General features: G+C 43.5%; 1 protein-coding gene and 1 pseudogene across 1 annotated transcript in view; both read right to left on the reverse strand.

Moving 5' to 3' along the window:
* ATP11C (ATPase phospholipid transporting 11C) overlaps window positions 1–22,264 on the reverse strand; it is a 174,206-nt gene that overhangs the window by 93,726 nt on the left and 58,216 nt on the right. The gene's annotated exons all lie outside the window — the stretch shown is intronic.
* LOC124514041 (CDGSH iron-sulfur domain-containing protein 2-like) lies at window positions 3–21,238 on the reverse strand (annotated as a pseudogene).

The raw sequence follows: 22,264 nt of genomic DNA on the forward strand, positions 1-22,264 counted from the left end.
TAGAAGACTTTACAACAGCGCACAACTGAATCCAATCCTAATTCATTCCTCTTATACTTCTTTCTTCTTCAGTATCGGCGGACCCACATTACCTCCTGTCACTTCATTGTGTTTCTTATGTGAACCATCACAGGCAGGAAAGGTTTAGAACGCCATCGCCTATGGTAAGCTGCTTTAGTAGGACACAAATCTTCAATGTTTATTTCATTCACCACTTTGGGATTTTCCCTTTGTATTTTAAGATTAATCAAGCTATCCTTCCATCGTTTTTATCCTCCGGGAGGAATGGACCAATTGCAACGTAGCCAAGTGGTGAAAGTATACTAAGGAAAGGCAAGAACTGCAACTGCGAGCTGGGTGATCCTGGTAATGTTCTCAGGCCAGGGAGCCACTTTTGATATGCCGGAAGCTGCACCTGCACGATGCCTTCGCGATGTGGGCCACGCCCTCCAGTACCATCTTTCCCAGCAGCCCCCACCGCTCCCCAGTCGAACTGCCAGGCCGCTACTGGCTTCTTATCTTAAATCAGGGTAATACATTTTCTTATACAAATTGGGGATAGTCTCCTTTGATGGTACTATATTATCGTGTTTGAGACAACCATATATTTAAGTCAAAAAAAGGACAGGAACCAATATCCACGTATGTATTTCCATTATATTTTTTTGTCTCAAATTTTTATTTACATTCTAGTTAGTTAACATAAAGTGTAATACTGGTTTCAAGAGCATAATTTAGTGATTCGTCACTTACTCAAAGTAGGTAGGCACAAAGATTCCCCTTCCTATCCTTGACCCCAAAATAATCATTTTAAAGCAAGATTACTTAGAGCTTGCAAAGTTCTCCAAATGTCACCCAAAGGATGCATTTCGATCTGAATTTTTGTATCTTATATTGATATTATAGGGAAAATTATTATTTTTTTCAATTAAAAAAGTAAAAATAGGGGCCCCTGTGTGGCTCAGTCGGCTAAGCATCTCACTTCAGCTCAGGTCATGATCTCGCGGTTCATGGGATCGAGCCATGCGTTGGGCTCTGTGCTGACAGCTCAGGGCCTGGAGTCTGCTTTAGATTCTGTCTCTGTGTCCCTCCCCTGCTCATGCTCTGTCTCTCTCTCTCTCTCAAAAATAAACACTAAAAAAAATTTTTTAAGTAAAAATCACCCCAAAGTATAAATAAGACCTCTTGACTCATTATTTTCATTTCAGCTTATTAAATGATTATGTAGGGGCGCCTGGGTGGCGCAGTCGGTTAAGCGTCCGACTTCAGCCAGGTCACGATCTCGCGGTCCGTGGGTTCGAGCCCCGCGTCAGGCTCTGGGCTGATGGCTCAGAGCCTGGAGCCTGCTTCCGATTCTGTGTCTCCCTCTCTCTCTGCCCCTCCCCCGTTCATGCTCTGTCTCTCTCTGTCCCAAAAATAAATAAACGTTGAAAAAAAAAATTTTTTTTTAAATAATAATAATAAAAAAAAAAAGATAAATGATTATGTAGTGGGATACTGCTTTCAAACTCTGTAGGGAATCAATCAAAAAGTATTGGGATAAATTGAAGTAGGAGAGATTTAAGCTGTATATAAAAAGGGCAACTTCTGGAAATCTACCCTGGCATGGGCTAACAGAATCTCTACCCATGGCAATCTGGAAAAAGTCAGTCAGTATCCGTGCTAGGCAGCATAGCCACTTACCCACTTGCCCAAAGACAGGGCATTATAAGACCCAACAGTTCCTGGAAGACGGTAAACAACACCTTTATCAGAATGGGAGCTATATACATTTTGATTCAGGGACTGACTTCTTTGTTTGCAACTGTAATATACAGGGTCTGACACAGCCTACTGAGAAGAGCACTAAATTTTCCATAATATCCATTTTGCAAATTGTAAACAGAAAGGGAGTACACCGCAGGGCGCCTGGGTGGCTCAGGTCATGATCTCACCAGGATCTCACCCTTCGTGGGTTCGAGCCCCATGTGGGGCTCTGTGCTGACAGCTCAGAGCCTGGAGCCTGTTTCAGATTCTGTGTCTCCCTCCCTCTCTCTCTCTCTCTCTCTCTCTCTGCCCTTCCCCAACTTGTGCTCGCTCTCTGTCAAAAAATGAATAAACATTAAAAAAAAAAAAAGAGCGAGTACACCTTGCTAAAGTCTAGCTCATTCTGATTCACCCTTACCCTCACCTTCCATTGTAAGTTAGTCTTCGCTCAGTCTCTACAACAGACCCGAACCTTACAATGTACAGATTTATTTGAATTACAGAAATTGTCAAGTACATACACACACTGCAATTTACGACCTTTAATATTTGTCTGGTTGGTTAGTTTTTCATGCAACCAAGACACGACGGTAGAGTAAATAAGGAAGAGTTACGTTTTATGCCAGTTGTCAGACCATTCTACCAATGGGAAAGGAGGAAGAGGAAAAAGGAAAGGCAGAGGGTCAGTGAAGCAGGATGTCTCCTGCACTGCCAACATACATTGTTCCCCTTGGTTAACAGTGGCCACTTATTAACTTAAAACAAAAATAAACTAGTACTTCCCCACTTCTGAGTGGTCTTCACCTTTCTTCTCTGGCAGTTAATAGCATTCCAGAGAACAAAAGGCAGGGACAAGCCTAACACAATTTCTGAGGTCCGTCATATTTTTATGAATTCCCTACATGTGAGTGGCATTTTCGGTTTTACCAAGAGCTTTCCCCATGCATTATCTCTCTGATCACTTTCAAATAAGGCCTACGTGACTTCTATGTCTATGAAGCTGGGAGAAAACGGATTGAAATTGCTGTGTAGGTTTGGGAGGGCGCGGGAGGGAGGGTCCTGGCAGTGATCATCGTTAGATGATGAAAACGGGGCCCGAGAGGAGTTGTATAACGTCTACTGAGGGTTTTTTAAAAAAGGGCAAAGTCTCCTCAGCCCCGGCAGGTTTGGGTTTGCAGCTGCCTGGGACTGGGGCTGGAGCTGAAATAGACGACTTTTCCAGGCCTGCTTCACCCTCAAATCTGAAGAACCTGCAATTTCTGGTGGAATTTGCTCTAGCTTATAATGCTGTTTAGTTTGCATAAAAATGGCAGCGCTGAACTCATGTGTAAATTCACTGTAATTTTCCGCTTGCTGCCAATGTAGTGGTTTTAGTTCCTGTGACTGTGAATAAGGTAGGTGCGTTAGCGAGGGCAGAGAAACTCCAAGTAGGAATCATTAAAAAAAAAAAAAAAAAATCTCCCTTTGGGATGGCACACGATGTAGTGTGGAGTGGGAGGATATGATTCCCGCCACCTCATGATGAATTTTAATTCATTAACAGTCCATCCTGTGTTGAAGTGCTTCCCATCCAAATGTCCTTACAAATGGCATTTTAAAAAACTGAAATGTGCTGGCACGGATTCTATTCTAATGACACATCATACACTACAATAAAAAGTAAGGAAAAATATTAAAAAGCGCATCTATAATACATGGGCTAATAGAGAAAGCAGTTCAATTTTTTTCCTCAAGATAAAAGCGCCACCCTTTTGTACCCTTGATTTATACCTCCATAGAATGAACTGAATATTATAGGGAAAAACAAAGGTAAGTAATTTATACCAAAACATAGTGTCTCAATAAAAATCAGAGTTAAAGGACACTGTTATTCAACTAGTATCATCCTAAAATCCATTCCTTTGCTAGTCATAAAACATAGAAAGCTGTTGAAAGTATAATCTGTTTCTTGATTGCCTCTAGACCAGTTACTCAATAAGAACTGAAAGAAAATAGAGACCTCGATACAAGACTGTCACTATAAAACCTGGCACAGAATCTAAAACAGCTCATGTCCCCAGCCTTTCCAGGTGTTTGCAGACTTAAAATTTTTCACGAAGTCACAGATCAGTGGTTCTTAATTCTGGCCACACGTTGGCTTTAAACGCAACACCGATGCCTGGGTCTTTTATTTAATATTTAATTTTTCGGGAAGCTCCCTAGGTGGCAACTCTAATTTGCAGCCCATGCCTGTGAAAACTGCTACAGACTCTTTCTCTTTGAATTAGTGATCGCTCTTAACTAAGAGTCTACAAGTTTTTAGTACACCAGCCATAACCCTACATTAAAAAAAAAAAGTTTATTTATTTTTGAGAGTGAGTATGCACTTGCCAGCAGGCGTGATTGGGGGCGATTGGGGGCGGGGACCGGGGTAGGGGGAGGTGGATGGGCGGGGCCAGAGGATCTGAAGCAAGCTCTGTGACCCAGGCAGGGCGGGGCTGGAACCAGCGACCCTGAGATCACGACCTGAGCTAAAGTCGGATGCTTAACCAACTGAGCCACCCAGGCGCCCCGACGTTTTTAAAGTAATTATAATAATTTAAACAATTTGCTTTCCAGAGGGTAAAAATACAAATAACCCTCAAATAGTGCCCCCCCCCTCCAATCACTTTAAGCTGCTCACAAAATGAGATTCTCCTTCAATACTTATTTGGCATGTGGTTAATCTCCCATCAATTATTTAGATCGTCCCTTGCAATTACACCATTATTTTTATTGGTCATCAGACTGCTCTTTGTGAGTTACTAAAGCGAATGTTAAGTAGCTGCGCATAAATGAACAAAAACGAATTATTAAAATTCTGAAAACCTGGCAATGATTTAAAACTGTTCTCGGCACCCCAGCCCCAAAGCTATTTTCCTTTCTGAAGCACTAGTATTTTTGAACGGCATAATCAGTCTTAAAAAGGCCAAATGAACTCAAAATTGAAAGAATGAACTAGCGTTTCAGCAACATTTCAGGCATCTATTAAAATGCTCCTAAAAGTCAGTGTTTCTGTTCTAGGGCTGGAGGGGGGAGGTGCCGGGATGGGGTCACCACGCTGCCAGGGAACATTTCCAGCGTATTAAGCCTCCCGGTTAAAATTGCTACAATGTATTCAGTGGTCACGTTGCTGAGGTTTCCAAGCCCACTCCATTATAACAAGCCAAGAAGAATAATCTTGATGTGTAATTTATAGTCATAACTCTAAAAGGAGCCTGAAAATCACACTTTTCAGATTTTGCTTCCACTGCATCTTCTTAAGTGATTAAGCTGTCTCCCTCCTTTGCCAAAGGTAGTGAAGCCAGACCAAGACAAGACATTTTATGTCTTCTTGCCATTAAGGCTTACTTATGGTCATATCAACCCAAACTCTCAAATAGCCGACCAAAAGACAACTGAATATTTACAGCACATCCCTAGTCACAAAGATGGTCTCTAGTTAGGCATTACCTGACGGCGGCACACTTAAGTGAATAGAATGTGCTATACAGGAAATGGGTATTAAACCCCACAAAAACAAAAACCTCAATCAGCAACCACAATACTCAGGACCTCCATAAAAAGCCTTGTTGGGAATCTCAAGAGTTAGACTTTGATTATCCAAATGTGATCCACTGAGCAGTTTAATTTCATCAGGGGCAATCAATTCTAAGTGTTCTCCATCTGGTCCCCCTTCCCACCATGCCCTCACTTCAAGGACCTCAGGGCTACAGAAACGCGGCTCTAAAGATGAAATCCAGCTGTCTTACAGGATGGCTAATACTTGATAGATCAAAATGCCGTAAGCGTTTAGTGACTCAGGATTCTAACAATTTTCTTCATGATTCAGATTCTTCCATTTACAGAGAGTCAATGAGGTTCTTAAAGTTCTGGCCGGGGATCAGCAACTCCACTTCCCTTGTTGACAGACTTTCTCTTACACTAGGGCCTGACAATATGCACACAAACCTAACGGGAGATGAACTGAGCACACAGGTCGGTAAGGCCTGAGACGCTACTTTTCACTTTCACTATCCATATCTACACATCACCTTGCATTCCAAACACTTAAACCTACAAACTCTAAATAAAGAGGTAGAGGACTTCTCCGGGTAGGAACGGTGAGGCTGGCTGATCATCTTGCTAAGCCCGACCTGGCCGAAAAGAGATCGGAGTAAAAATATAGATCACAAACCTCAGAGGCAGGAGGGAAAGATGGGACCATCTGCATTGTGACACGCGACAATCTGCTAGCACAATGGCAGCTAAGTCCCAGAGAAAACGCTGCAGATTATCAAGCAACTAGTACCCACCCCCTGTGATCCTTGTAAAGTTTCCCAGAGTTTGGGAAGACAGCCAACTGTGGCTTGCAAGTTTCTGTACCTCCAAGGGAGGCGGCCAAGCAAGTTCTAGGAGATTGCTTTGTTCCTTACGACTCTGAAGCAGCGTTCTGGTGGCGTGGCCTCTGTTTCACACCATTGGACATCTTGTTACTCTTCTCCCAACACTCGATTTGCCTCTGGAGCTTTTGCCTTTAAAGTATCCTTTAAAAATATGAGTCCCTCGCACCACACAGTATTTTTCTCATCTCGCAGAGTTCTTTTCTAACCCATGCGTACGACAGACCGACCAAGACAAGAAGTGGAATTAAAAACCAAACTTTTGACAAAAGGTCAATTGAACTTTGGGTTCTAGGCAGGTAAACAGTATAAGAGGAAGAGATACAGTGCAGATATTCTCTAGGATACCCTACCATGAGAGACGGAAATGCTTCAGAAATGTGTACCCAAATATATATATGGCCTTAGCAGATGGTTTTTGTGGAAAAGCCCCTCAAGGCTGGAAGATTTTCTTCACGTTTTAGAGATCTCACAGGTAAGGAAGTTTTATCTCAGCAGCAAACAGTAATACCTAACACCTAACAATGGCAAGGAAAAGAACCCCTGGATGGATATTAGGGAGAAAAATGCCTTTACCAATATCACTACCTAGAAGAGACAAATTCTCATCCAAATACCACTTTCTAGGTCACCAGAGAAGAATTCTCATTACAGTGTAAGGAGAGAGAAAATAAACCCTGGCTGGAGCAAAAAAATATATTGTAAAAGAGGTACCTGAAGTCCTGAACAGGGCTTTATCTCCCATTTCAATGATGGCACCATTATTTTTTAAAGTGAGAATAAGTTTCCTGGAAAGGTCTAACAGTTCAAATACATGCTGGAGTATGTCCAGTGAAACCAGTGAATGCATTTTTCCCTCTGGTATTGTTAAATATCATACAGAAAGCAAACTCGCTATAAAGAAAAAAAAAAAAAAAAAGGCCAGGTTGTAAATGTAATTAAACAGCACATCCAGGCTATACCTGTTGTTTTAACATACCCAACAAAAGAGGCAGGTAAAACCCAAAATTCCATTATGGAGGATGGCTGAGCTGAACAACCAAGAAAATAACGGGGCGGGGTGGGGGGGGGGGCTCTGAGCTGTGACTCAAGACTCGCAGAAGGTAGCCACTTCTTCGCTTAAGTATTTCTAGCCTTCCATTCAACCATGTTCTCGAGGCAACTTCTTGGCTCAAATTACAGTGTCTTAGGGGCACCTGGGTGGCTCAGTCAGTTCAGCGTCCGACCTCGGCTCAGAGGTCACGATTTCGCAGTTCGTGAGTTTGAGGCTCACATCGGGCTCTGTGCTGACAGCTCGGAGCCAGGAGCCTGCTTCGGATTCTGGGTCTCCCTCTCTCTGCCCCTCCCCCACTCGTGCTCTGGCTCTCGCTCGCTGGCTCAAAAATAAACATTAAGAAAAAAAAAAAACATGACAGCGTCTTAAAGAAGTCTGTGCTTGAAAACAGCACCTTCCCTATAGGCAACGGCTTTTAGGGCAAGGTTTGGAGGGAACAGAAGAAGCAATAAAGACGTGGCCCTGGGAAGTATTGTCGATACCTATGCTTAGCGACATTATACACACACCTATGGCTTAGTTAGGTGAGCCCCCGCTTCCTTTAACAGTAAAATAGGTTCACGTAACTTAAAAGACGGCTTGCTGTAGGATTAGCAAGACACCCAGGGTTCACTTTAAAGGATCGGAAAGCCTATTTCCTTGAGAAGAGGATGAAGCTTGCAGATACTAACCAACTACGTGAAGACTGAAATTCCAGGAACCGGGTTAGCACACAACCAGGCAACGGCTTCAACGTAATTCGGGTGTAGATGTGTTATTTATAGCAAGAAGGCTTCTGGCTCTACAGCAGGGGCCCAGGCAATTCTGATGTCACCCCTCCACAGTGCAGCACGGTGAATTATGGCCCATTAGCAGACAGTGCTCGGTGCTGAAAACACTGTTCCTTCATCTGCACAAAGAGGACTACAGTTGGTCAGGGAGGAGGGCAGGTGGCACTCGGACCACAAGTGAGGGCACTCGAGGAGGCCCCTGGAGGCTGTTGTCAATAACAGAAGCCATTCGTCCTTTGGAACTGTTGATCTGACCCCATGGATGTAAAATTAGCAGATCACCCCCCCCCTCTGTGGCAGAGCACATGGTCACTGGGGGACTGCACTGACACTACTGATATGGTCTCGAAATCTCCCTTCTCTCCCCCCAAAAGCTTTGGATCTGGGCGCTGCTATAAATTTAACGGGTGACCTGTAATTATTCCTAAAACATGCCTAAAAGACTAGAAATTAGCAATATGTTTGAAACATAATGTAAACTTTCAGTGTATGTATGGAAGAAAGAAGACCACATCAAATAAATATGGCTTTATGGCTTCATTGTGTTATTTGTGTGGATTATTACTTGTGTACCATAAAAATGGATTTGTGAAACTTTAATATGCCCTCAAGTGATGCCAACTAGAAATGCCACTGTAAGATGGACTGGGAAGACTATGAGACTACATCACGCTACGTTTCCCAAACTGCATTACGTGGGACAATAATGAGGTTCCTTGGAGAAGGAGAAAGGCTGCTTGTATAATCCTCCCTCCTGGGCAATGCTATTCTATTTCCTACTTCTTCACAATCAGGAATATCGGCAAAGCACTCAAGAGTATGAGGTGAGATAACTATTAAATTTGTGACAATTTCTCTCCGAGTATGCCAAAAATAGATAAGGAAAATTAAGTGTTTGGCTATGATCCCAAGTGGGTGCTTCTGCTTCTGAGGCTTAATTATGAGAGGCAAGAAACCAGGAGATCTTGGTTCTAATTGCCTTCCCCCGATTAGTCTGTGTGTGTCTTGGGGAAGTCCCAGAATCGGTTTCTTCCCAGGTAACGCAAGGAGAGCTTGACTAAATAATCTAAAAGGACACACGGGAGTTGGGGCCAGATTTCTAGCAATAAAACATGAAATGTGGCTTTGGATGTTGTTACCATTTGCCACCTGGCTTCGGCATGGACCAAAACAAACCAAAAAAATGGTTCAAGGGTGGGAAAGAGATTATCCGCTTGAGGATAAAGAGTAACTTACAAACCAATACACTTGAGAAGATAATGTATTCAGGATGAAATGTACTTGTGAGCTTCAAAGTAGAAAAGGAGAGAAAAATAAAGGAAACATGAAAAGTCACAAAGACCAGGGAAAGACTCGAGTGTCCTAAGGGTGCTAATTTTGGTACGCTAAAAAGTACATTAGCTTTTGGGGGCTTTAAGGATGCCCATTTAAAGCACCACAGTGTCACCTGCTTTAATGGTAACCTTTACATGTGAAAAAATGTATTCCTCCTCAAATGTGCCTATTACCCAAGGGAGACAGTTTGTTCTTCTGATAAAATAGGATGGACTTCATGTCCCAGCATCCAGGGTGTAAACAACTTCAAATTAGAACAGGTTAGGATTAACCACCATAAGCACAATTAGAAAAATTAATGAACCACTTAGAATTACAAATTTTACCTTTACAAAGGGTTTTTACTATAAAATGAAACACACACCCAGATATAAGTCCACTGGAAAGAATTTGTATTAGAGCAGACACATTCAGAATCTATGACTTCTCAAAAACAAGCACTACTCAACATTAAAGGTCATACCACCCCCAGACCAAACATTTTTTGTGTGTTTTTTACCAAACAGGACAAGCAGTAGTTTCAGGTTCTGTTCAAGTACATGATTGAAAATAGCAATGAGATATTTCCAAAGCACACACAGGGGGTATTTAGAACAATTATAAGAATTTACAGCCAACATTCAAAATACCTGGCAAGCTTTGAACAGGAAAAACACTTTTAGCTAAATCATGGAACAACACAGTGGTTATAGCATTAAGTGTTTGTTGCCCAGTGGAACACGGCAGATTAGTCATGACGAATACTCGATAATTAAATGCGCACAAAGAATTCTCCCGACTACAATGCAGTTCACTCTACTTCTCATTATAAAGGGCATATGTGTATCCAAATGTGTTAATACATTTCCAAGTCTATTCTTACTCTACTCTGTAAACTCTAATATGATGTAAAACTTTTTAAACACTAACAAAGAAAACAATGACAGCATTAGCTAAGGGTAGAAAAAAATGGCAGAACCCGACAGAACACAGATGATTCCCAAAGGTCAGAAATGAAAGTGCACCTGCAGATTTCAACCGTTATTAATTAATGGAGGCCAATTACGGGTGGACTGTGGACTGATGACTGTGGATGGGCAGGAATAATCTTACAGGGTATCTGAATATCCTAAGATGGCCTACTTGTGTCCCTGTTTGGTTCCCCGACATTTGCTACAGTCTCTGCCCGAGACCAAAAGCAAGCAGGTACGTTTCTTCCCTGGGTGCTGGGCACAGTTCGCTTCAAAAAATTAAAAAAGAGGAATAAAGGGAAACAGAAAGGAAAAGGCAGAAAGATAAATGTGTCAAACCAAAAGAAAATTATCTGTGATGAGAACATTCTGCTGTAAGACTGCATGGGGCTTCCTGATCATTCTCGGCGCAACTCTCAAAAGACACCTCCCAAAGAGAAGAGTTTCTAAGCAACACATACGTTCAGAAGGAAGAAATTTTTTTAGATGTCAGGATTTTAGACCTCATCTTCGATCCTAAAAATGTGGGCAACGGGAAAAGGTGGGGTTCTCCTAATAGTTCCAAGCCTTTCTTAGAATGATGCTGGATACTGATTTTATGGATTTAGAATCCAATTCAGTCCAGTGTGCCTTTGAGCTTCACTGTAACTTTTCATAATATTGAGCAACGATGTGACGAGGTACCAAAACATGAAATAGTCAATGCAAATAAAGGGGAGGTTCACTCATGCATTTTAAAGGTGGAAAACAGTTTGGTGGTTCATCAAAAGGCTAAACAAGGTGGGGGGGGGGCACCGGGCTGGCTCAGTCAGTAAAGCATACGACTCTTGATCTCAGGATCATGAGTTTAAGCCCCACGCTGGGTGTAAAGATTATAAATAAATAAACTTTAAAAAAAAAAAAAAAAGCTAAACAAGGAATTATCATGAGTCAGCAATTTTACTCCTATGTCTACATCCCAAAAGAATTGAAAGCAGGTGTTCAAACAAAAACGTGTACGCTGATGTTCAGAGCAACACGATTTATTTACAGGAGCCAAAAACCGGAAACCACTCAAATACCATCAACAGATAAACAAAATATGGTATATCCGTAGAATGGAATATTATTCAGGCATAAAAAGGAATGAAGTACCGATGCGTGCTACACAACATGAATGAACCTTACAAACATTATGCTAAGCGAGAGAAGACAACAAAAGGTCACATATTGCATGATTCCATGTATATAAAATATTCAGAATTGGTAAGGCCATAAAGACAGAAAGCAAGTTGGTGGTTGTCAGGAGCTGGAAGGAGGGGAGACTGGGGAGTGACTACGTAAATGGTTATGAAGTTTCCTTTTGAGATGATGAAAATGCTACAGAACACGATGGATTTGGTGGCTTCACATGTGAATGTATGAGATGCCACTGAATCATTCACTGTAAAATTACGAATTTTGTTATGTGAACCTCACCGCAATAAAAAAGAAAAAAAAAAAGTTAACACTCTTGCCTTATAGCAGGTCAAGGGGCAAAGCTGTTAATATGGCTGATGCATCCATTCAACCAATGTTTACTGAGTCCCTACTATGCAAGACACTGCAGATATAGTGATGAATAAAAACGTGACGCTGTCTCTGCCTTCAAGGAGCTCGGAGTGTAGTGACGGAGACCAGATAGGAAACAAATACTTCTACAAATCAGCTAAGTACCACGAATGATGGCCGTGCAGTGTCCTGAGAGCTGACCCGGCCAGGACCACATTCACAACCACACAACAACGCAAGCCTGATCAGATCACTCCTCCAGTCCCCTGCTTTCATAGTCTCCCACTGATCTTAAAACCGAAAATTAAAAACTTTACTCTGACCTGCAAGTCAGGTCTCTTCCTCTGGCTCCTCCAGCCTTGTAGCGCCCCCAGCCTCTCCTCCTTGTTTTCTCAGTTACAGCCCATTGGCCTTCCTTCCATTCTAGGTGAGCCCCAGGCCCCGCCCCCGCTTCACTCCACACGGAATACTAGCCCCTCTCCGAGACCTTGACCGAGACCTTGACCGTCTTAACCTGTAATCACCCTTCAGATCTCTCAGCTGTCACTTTCGCCTGAAAGCCTTCCCTGATGGCAACTCAAATGAAGAGAGCCCAATGACCTTTTCTCCAAAATCTATGTCTGCTACACAGAATTTACAATGAACAAAGCAAAAAGAAAATCTCAACTCAGCTTTTCAAAAAGCCGTAACTCCAAGTGTCCCCTAAATTCTCCTCCAACATTCTGCCCAAGAAACCCTTTATGAATTCCTTGACTTTGCAGAAAGTGTGTTTTTTTTTTTAAAACCTTCTGGTTAGTTTCAATAAAAAACAAGGCCATGATTGTGACAATAAGAACTCTGTCGGTAGACAAGCTCATTAAACACTAATTTAATGTGACTGGTTATTGTGATGCCTTGTTAGCTGATCTATATACACTTCAGACAATTTTATGCAGAGCAGTATTCAGATTCATCATTTCCAGTTGATTAAACAGTTGATTAAACATGGTGGTTATGGTCATTTCTGGCAAAAAAAAAAAAAAAAAAAGTCAGGCATCAGGCCAGCAATATAATCCTCAATGTAATATTGTTTCTGTGAAGAAAATCAGATTAGACTTCTATTACTTTGACTTCCATGGACATAACCTGCCATAACGTACAAGGCCAAGGTATAGAAGGTCTTCAGGAGGGCCCGTCATCCAGCTAGTATGCACTATGGAACAGAGGCTAGGTCCAAGGCAAACACAATTCCAGTCAGCCAGCCATGTGCTGGGCTCTTTCCCAGTCTACCTCATTTAATAATCATAAACTGGGGCAGGGTATTTTTTGCAACATTGATTTCTGCAAGCAGAGCAGAGAGAAATATCACTGACATATAGAAAGTCCCCCCACACAAAAGACTGCTGAAGTTGTCAAAGGACGTTTATACAATATTAAGATTATCCCTGTGCTTCTTGGAAGTGAAAATAAACTGCATTTTTTTTTACTTTTATTTTTTTTTAATGTTTACTCCTTTTCGAAAGACAGAGAGAGAGAGGGGGACACAGAATCCGAAGCAGGCTCCAGGCTCCGAGCTGTCAGCACAGAACCCGACGCGGGGCTCGAACTCCCAGGCGGCGAGATCGCGACCTGAGCCGAAGTCAGACGCTTAACCAGCCGAGCTACCCAGGCACCCCAGAAAATGAACTGCATTTTTGAAAATAACATCTCAGTGATTAACAGATATTTTTTGTATAGTCTTTGGGAGAACAACTTGTAATGAAGCTTGCACAAAGGGTTTACTCGTAAGTGAATCAACAGCAGCATGTAACCGGCACCACTAATTCTTAGATTGCAGCTTCCAGTCTGTAAGAACGCTATCGAGAAATCAACCCCAAATCCGAATATCCTCCTCTGAGTGGAAAACAAGACTAGTAAGTTCTTTCAGCAGTTTTCAGGTTGATATGCCTGTTGGTACAAGGGGCTGGGAAAGAAAGCTATTTGTTCAAATGAAACTTCAAATAAGAAGATTAAAACCTAACACTGAAGAGCAGCACAGCTGTAAGGAAAACCTCTCCTTCATCAATGCTCAAAACCCATCCTAGTGAATTTCCTCCCTTCAGTTTTTGCTACCCCAAGGCTGAGACTACAGTGGATCTTTTGTGGGAAACAACTCAAACACATAACAAGTGGTCTATTTCAGTCACGAAAATCGACTTACCAAAATGTTTAGCCATTCTGATAGTATGAAAGTAGAAACTAGAAAAGTAGAAACGAGAAAAGTAGAAAGAAAGAAAGAAAGAAAGAAAGAAAGAAAGAAAGAAAGAAAGAAAGAAAGAACATGTTAAATGCTCTGGAGCTGACAAATAATGGATTTTTTTTTTTTTAAGTGGTAATTTCCCTAGGAAAAATCCTTCTTTCTTCCTATTTCCCCTGGCTAACCATGTTCCCGAGACTGAGAAATCTCTGGTTATCACGCAAAGAAGATGAGCCCCTGGCTCCGTCGGCCCCCCACACCTGGCCTTGCCCAGAGTACATGAGCACATTTGAAATGCCATTGCCTCCACCTGCCCCCCTCCAAGGCTACCGATCCCCTCCCCCCCCCGCCCCCCTGCCAGTCAGAGGCTTTCACCCTCATCTCACTCTTTCACCAGTCACCACCATGGCAGGTCTCTAGTCAGCAAGCAGGGGCAGACTGGAGGACACCCCAATCACTTCGCTCCTTGGTCCTCTGCATGCTTACCTCCCACTGGCCTCTGAGCTGGGGTCGCACCCCAATGCGGGCGTCTCATCTCACGGGGTTGACAGGAGAACACGGGAAGGACGTAAGCGAAGGGAGCGTTCAAAGCCATGCGGGGCACACTACGTGACCACGGAAGCAGGAAGGAAGAAGGGGGGCTGCTGAAATGCAGAGGCTGACTAGGCCAGGGAGAGTCGGCCTGGGAAGATTTCCAGGTTGATGCACGTCAGAGCCTTGGGTAACTCTGGCCTCTTTTAATCCCGACCATGATCAGATTCATTTCCACGTCGATTATATATTTCACACGTGCCGTGCCCCCAAACCGGAATCTGGATACAGTGACAGGATTTTACTTGTAGTCATGTACCGTGCTTGGTTTCAGGGCTTCTCTAACACAGCCTGACCTTTCCTAGTCATTCCAACTACATTTTCTACTAGTCATCCCCGGCGAGAAGGCTCCGCTCCTACCAAACTGGTCTCCCTCCTCATTTTCTACGCATCTCAGTTTATTCCCAACTGCTGTTCTCCTGGACTGAAATTACCTGCACGAGTCTCCGTGAAAGTAAACTGAAGGTTCAACTATGCCAAATTCAGCCGTCTCATCAAGAGACCCTGTAACATTCAGAGGGCTGTAGGTACATAAAACTGGCAAACCTTTACATATTGGCTTCCCCCTCGAGGAGATTAGCCATTGATTCTTAAACCTCTGTGTCTGATACTTTGAGTATACATTCGTGATTTGCTTCCTCAATAAGGATAAGCCACACCTAGGGGCGCCTGGGTGGCTCAGTCGGTGAAGCGTCTGACTTCGGCTCAGGTCATGATCTCACAGTCTGCGAGGTCGAGCCCCGCGTCCGGCTCAGTGTGGACAGCTCAGAGGCTGGAGCCTGCTTTGGATTCTGTGCCTCCCTCTCTCTCTCAAAAGTAAATAAACATTAAAAAAAAATTAATAGGATAAGCCACACCTGAGTGTGTGTTATAAAGAGATGAAGACTTCTGTAGATGGATAGAAAAATAGATGGACAGAGTGACAGGAGTACAGACAAATCAATATGGCTCATCATTTGACTAAACAGCCTGGCCCCACGATCACTATACCATTTAGAGGCATTTGAGATCACCAAGGATCATCAAACTATGAGCTGAGATGAGGATATGATTTGACCACGACTAGAGTCTCAAAGTTTAACCGTGTCATAAATATCTTCTAATGGGTGTAGTTTTGATGTTCAAAATTCAGAGGCATTCTGACCTTTTCATTCTAATTACCTTCTTTCAGAGAGCCTGGAAATTACCAAGAGGTTTCAAAGTGGTTACACAGGGGCGCCTGGGTGGCTCAGTCGGTTGAGCGTCTGACTTCGGCTCACGTCACGATCTCACGGTTCGTGGGTTCGAGCCTCACATCGGGCTCTGTACTGACAGCTTGGAGCCTGGAGCCCGGTTCGGATCCTTTGTCTCCCTCTCTCTCTCTGCCCCTCCCCCACTTGTGCACGCACGTGCGCTCTGTCTCAAAAATAAATAAACATTAAAAAATATACATATTCCAAAGAGATGGGGAAGGAAGAGGAGCATGCTGGCTGGGCATGTGGGTTCTGGAGCCAGATACATGGGTTCAAATTCTGGTTCTGCCACTTATTTACAAAGTGGCCTTGGGCAAATTCCTTAACCACATCATGTCTCGATTTCCCTATCTATATAAATGAGGATGATGTTGGTAACTTACGAGACAATTAAGAGGCAGGGCCTTCAAACACTAAATACTCAAATGTTAGTTGCTGTTATATAGCACAGGGGAATAGGAAATTCTTTGCTGCCACTAACCAGTTGCTTCCAACACAGATAAAAAAAAATGTCCACATAAAAAAATGCAATCCTAAAACAGATAACTGAAATATATCTTCAGGGTTATTATACTTGCAATACGGTGGCACAGATGAATTCAATGTGAACATTTGCGCAACCAGAATAAAAACAGAGATACAATCTTTGTAAAATGGAAGCAGAGGGAAAAAAGCATGCTTATAAAATCAAAATGATCACGAATATTTCCTTAAACGACCTATGCCACACTGACCAGATAATACCTAATTAGCACAGGAGCATAAAACAGAACAGTACATTATGACTTTACTCAGGATTTCAGTGGAACGAGAAGACCTATAGGTCATTCAAAATGCTTGCAAAAAGAACTAAAGCGAATTTCAAAAGGCTCCTCAAAGGTTATGATAAATGACTCAGCTTAGGGTTGGAATTCAGGGAGTATCAGAGAGTGGGAGGGCTCTGGCTGAGGCACTAGGTTGAAAGCAGAAATAAACAGCAAGTGTAATCAAATGTCCACAACGACGAAATAGCACAAGGCTGGGTGCTGAGAGTGACAGGAAAGCACGTATGCAGGCAGACAGGGTGAGAAAACGTCCCATCCCAGGAAGAAGGTCCTCAGAAGCAGTGAGCTGCTGGGGACACAGACAGGGCCACAAGGTTAGACCTGGAAACAGCCGGCCTCTGACATTCACCTTCTACTGTCCTTTCAAACCAGGTCAATTAATATGTGCAGAGGGAAGACCCCCAAAACCAAAGCCCTGTCCTTTTCTAGAAGTGAAACAAATATTTAAAGAGCATCAGAAGAGCTGAGAGCACAGTGATGACCATCATTCCTATGCTAAACATGGAGGCTTTTTCAACAGAAGCCTCATGCTTCACCCTGTTTTCCCATTCACAAAATGTGGCTCCCGGCGGACGGGGGGGGGGGGGTGGGGGGGGCGCACTACGGGGCACAATGCAATCAGGAATCCCTCCAGAGCTTAGATTTAGAGAAACCGCCAGAAATAGTTCTGTTTTCCCGTTAATGTGTTTAACAGTTGATCTTTGCGAATCTTTGGAATCGCTTTTAAAACATGCTTATGCTTGCCAAGCAGGCAGTCCCATTCATCTTTGATATGTGTGAATGGATTTGCTTTGTGAATAATTAAGTTCAAGAAAGAAACTCCGACAGCAAGAGGAAAGTTGTAGGCCACTCCGGATTGCTCAGGCCGTGTGATAATCTCTATCATATAAACGTCACTACGAACCTTCTAATTTTAATGTGCTCTTCCAAAAGTAAGATTATCTTATATATTTATACTTAAAGGTTCATAGTAAAGGACTGTATATCGCTTGACCTCAGCCTCTAGCTGTTACCTGGTATATTATATGACCAACAGGAGAAAGATTTACCTTCTTAAATAATACCTCCCACCCCCAAGAATTCCTAAACAGCTACATTGTACAATTTTGTGGTATCTGTGGCTATAAATCTCCCTAATAATCACCACTGGACCTGGGTTAGTAGACTGAAGTCTACCTGATAATCAGGATTAAAGAGCTAATCAAAACTGGTTTTGTAAATGTTGAAGTAAAGTTGAGTTCAGTAAATGTGGCATAATGCAATCCACCAGGTAACTCGTAAGATTTACTTTTGCCATCATTCTTTGTTTTCTTTATAAATAGATAAATGGATATTTATTTAGATGAATAAACACCCAACCACCCAATTGCTATAGTGAAAACAGGATTTGGGCTCTGAGGGTGACCATAAAACACTATGAAGAGACTTCTTCATTTACTCCCAGGAATAAACATTTAAAGCTTGTTTTAAAAAAAAAGACGTCACTGCAAGGTGATGGATATGTCAGCAAATCTTATTGTGGTAATCATGTGTGTGTATATATATATATATATATATATATGTATATATGTATATGTGTATATATATATGTATCTTTTTTAATCATCACGTTGTAAGCCTTCAATTTACACAATGTTATATGCCAACCAAATTTCAATACAGTGGGGGAAAAAATTAAATGTGAAAGTAACACAAAGTATACCAAAACTAAGGATTTTGGCTACACTTCTAAAACAACATGTTTATCGTTACAATTTGTAATTCGAACAAAGCGGATTCACGTTAGTTAAATAAAATGAACGTCAGGGTTTGGGGCAAGAAACACATCAACTCGAACTCTAGTCAGGCTCAGACCCAGACACCAACTGCGGAGGTTAAGGGCTGGTGGGAGGTTCTCCCTTGGCACTCTGGGCTACTCGCCTGGCATCTCCTGCAGATGTCTTTATCCCCCAAAACTTGGCAACCTCCAAACCAATTAGTCCAACCCAGGTCTCCCACCCAACTGCCCATCCTCATGCTGCTACTACTTGGCCCTTTTCTCCACCTCCTGCCCCTAAGTCCACTGTTCCCCTTCCTTCCCTCTCTCCTAACCCACGGATTAAACTGAGGGCTACCCGCTCCGCCATCCTGGTTAATCACAGTCTACACCCTTAACATCAGGAAACCTTCCCTACAAAGACTTGGCTTGCTTTCTCTTTTGAATAGAACCATGTTTCATTGACAAGTTAGGGCCACGACGGACAGCTTCCAGAACAGAAAGAAGACCGTCCCAAGGCGATGGAGTGTAAACTTGCGGCAGCCAGGTTAAATATTCCTCCTCACCCTCTCTCTCAGCACGATCCGCTCCAACCCTCTCCTAATCCTTCTCAAGGGCAGCCAGGTCCTCACGGGCCTCAGAAAACTCTCCTTCCTCCACGCCCTCGTCCACACTGCAGTGAACAAAGGCACGCCTGGCATACGTTAAAGTCAAGCTTGCAGTTCAGGGGGACCCAGGCCTCAGCAATGGCTGAGGTGCTGCTCAGTGGGCACATGGCCCGCTGCATTTGGGGACACCTGGCTCTCTTCTGAAGACTCTTTCCCAGAGGGGTATGAGTCAACCTCTCTCACCTCCTGTGGCTTAAACAGGCCATTAATCCAACCTCATGCAAAGTCCTCCCTTTGGGCTCACGCCATGTGGAGATACAAGCTTTCGCCTCTCCTCGTTATGGATATCATGTCTCCTGGACGTTTCCCTTCGTCTGGGTCACTGGCAGCCTTTCCATCCCATCTCCTGCCATCATCCTATGAAATTTTAATGTTCATGTGAACAATGTACTCCATATTCCTTTCATAGTTCTTGGACTTCCTTATCTCTAGTGACCTTCATCATTTCTATCTATCATCTCTGGTCACATAGTGATATCGACTGGAGACTTTGAAATTTAGCCTTCAGTCCTTATTCTCTAGGCCAACTCTTGCCACACCCTTAGAAATTCCATAGTTCACATGGACAACTCACCCAGAAACCTAGATTTTCAAGTCCCACGCTTGTGCTCCGAGGATCTTCATCTTTGCTCTACTCTAGCCAACTGTGCTTTGGTGACGGACTGGGATTTGTTATCGCCTACTGTTTCACCTCTGACACCTCAAAGAACAGCAGCTCTCTCTCGCTCTCTCTCCTTCTCTCCCCCCTCTCAGCTTTTCAGCTCTTTCACTCGCACTACAAAAACTCTTTAAAAACCTCTAGTCTCTTGATCCCACCCTGTTTCTCAAACTCCTTCCTTTCACTTCCCTATGAAGTCTGAACATCGTGCTGACGCGTGGAACCTATTCTCTCACTAGCTCCCTCAATTCTTTCCCAAAGTGGCCTTCTGCCATAATTGGCCTACAAAGCCCTACATCTAGGACCAATCTCAGAAACTGCTTTCTCTACTCCTGCAAGAAGGAAGCAGAGAACAGGTTTGATGAAACCACACCAACGTGAAGAATGATGCCGTTACAAATTCCTCGGGGTCACTCCACAAACTTAGGTGTTGTTCATCCCACTCTCCACTTACGCTCGACCTCCAAAGCTCCATGACTCCTCAAGCCCCCTGCCACACTCCTCTCTACGTGGGTGAGCTTGCTCCTATATCCCTTAAAAAACTCACGGGCAACTGGTGGGCCTTTCTTCACATTTCCTTGTGCGTGCACATCAACTGTTTCCCTCGGTCCAGAAGACAGGACCTCTTCGCCTGTTCAACACCGCTAATGAGCTTCCCCCTATGTTCCTGATCTCCATGTTCCCATCTTTTGGCACCAATGATGATCCCATCTCCCCTATGTTGTCAGCTGCTTCACATCCACTCTATCTCCCCCTGGTTCCTTAACTTAAGGTCCTTATTTTTCTCAAACACAAACACACTTTCCTTGATAGAGAACCCGTTTCACCCTTACCTCACTCCTGCCCTACAAAGGCCCAGTATTCAAAGTAAAGCTCCTTTCAAGCCTGGGTGGCTTGGTGGGTGGAGCCCTCAAGTTTTTTTTTTTTTTTTAATGTTTTGTTGTTTTTGAGAGAGAGAGAGAGAGAGAGAGAGAAAATGAGCGTGGGGGAGGGGCAGAGAGAGACCCAGAATTCAACGCAGGCTCCAGGCTGTGAGCTGTCACCACAGAGCTCCATGAGGGGCTTGAACCCACAAACCGTGACATCACGACCTGAGCTGAAATCGGACACGTAACCTACTGAGCCAGCCAGGCGCCCTGAGGGTCTGACTCTTGATTTGGGCTCAGGTCATGATCCCAGGGTTATGGGATTGAACTCCACCCATGTCAGGCTCCGCACTGAGCACAGAGCCTGCTTGAGATTCTCTTTCTCTTTCTTTGTCCCCCCTCTCCCCAGCTCGTGCTTTCTCTCTCTCTCTCTAAAAAAAAACAAAAAAACAAAAAAACAAAGTAAAGCTCCTTTAGGGCAGGGATTTGGGGTTTGTTCTGATCACTGGCACATGGTAGGAGCTCAAGTAATCATTGAATGACGCTTTCTCTCACCTTCTCTTCCTTCTCTCAGCCTGCTGTCCGGAAGCTGCTTCCTGCCCCCATACTCCCACAGCTCTAACTTGCCAGATTGAACGGACATGTCCGTATTTAAGCTTTCTAATACTGACACTAGTAAACTGTCATCTCCTTCTTAGTGCTTTCTCCTTTGCTTCCAGAACATCGCACCTTCTCTTACCTCTCTAGACATTCCTTGTAAGTCTCCCTTGCCAAATCTGCTTGTCCGGCCCCCACACTAAACGACCACAGGCTGGTGTTTCCCTGGATTCAGTCCTCAGCTCTGTCTTTCGCTACTCTGTGTGCTCTTGCTAAGTAACCTAATCCACATGAGTGGCTTTAACTATCATCTACGTGCTAGCACCAAACGAGCTATCTTTAGTCCGGACTTCTCTTCTGAGCTCTACAGACATAGGAAAACAATGACAACCACTGGCATTTTTAAAAATGTTGATATTTATTTTTGAGAGAGAGAGAGAGAGAGAGAGAGAGAGAGAGACAGACAGGAGGAGACAGAGGGAGACAGACAGAATCCCAAGCAGGCTCTGCACTGTTGGTGCCGAGCCCAATGTGGGGCTCGATCTCACAACCATGAGATCATGACCTGAGCAGAAGTCGGACGCTTCACCGACTGAGCCACCCAGGCGCCCCAGCACTGGCATTTTTGAGGGCTTACATTCCAAAGCACAATTCTAAGCTGCTTCTATGTACTTACCACGTAAAGGTGAGGGAGTCAAGGCAGAGAACGGAAAGCAACTTGCTCAAGGTCACATAGCCAGCTAGCAAGCAGTGGAGCTGGTAAAAGAGGACCATGAGTACTTTTTAAAACAACAGCTTTATGGGTATAATTCACGTATCATAGAATTCATTTGTTTGATGATGCAATAGTTTTCAGTACGTTCACAATGTGCAACCATCCTCACAATTTAATTTTAGACCATTTTCATCACCCTAAAAAGAAACCTGGTACCCTTTCATTAGTAGTCACTGACACGAGCACTTTTTAAAAAAAGGAATCTCTACACCCAACATGGCTCGAACTCAGCACTCCGAGATCAAGAGTTGCGTGCTCTTTCGGGGGCGCCCGGGTGGCTCAGTCAGTTGAGCGTCC

Source organism: Lynx rufus, unplaced genomic scaffold (genome assembly GCF_022079265.1).
Source record: "Lynx rufus isolate CCGP_SWC_20201006 ecotype Redwood Valley unplaced genomic scaffold, mLynRuf1.p SCAF_19, whole genome shotgun sequence".
In the NCBI taxonomy this organism is placed as follows: Eukaryota; Metazoa; Chordata; class Mammalia; order Carnivora; family Felidae; genus Lynx; species Lynx rufus.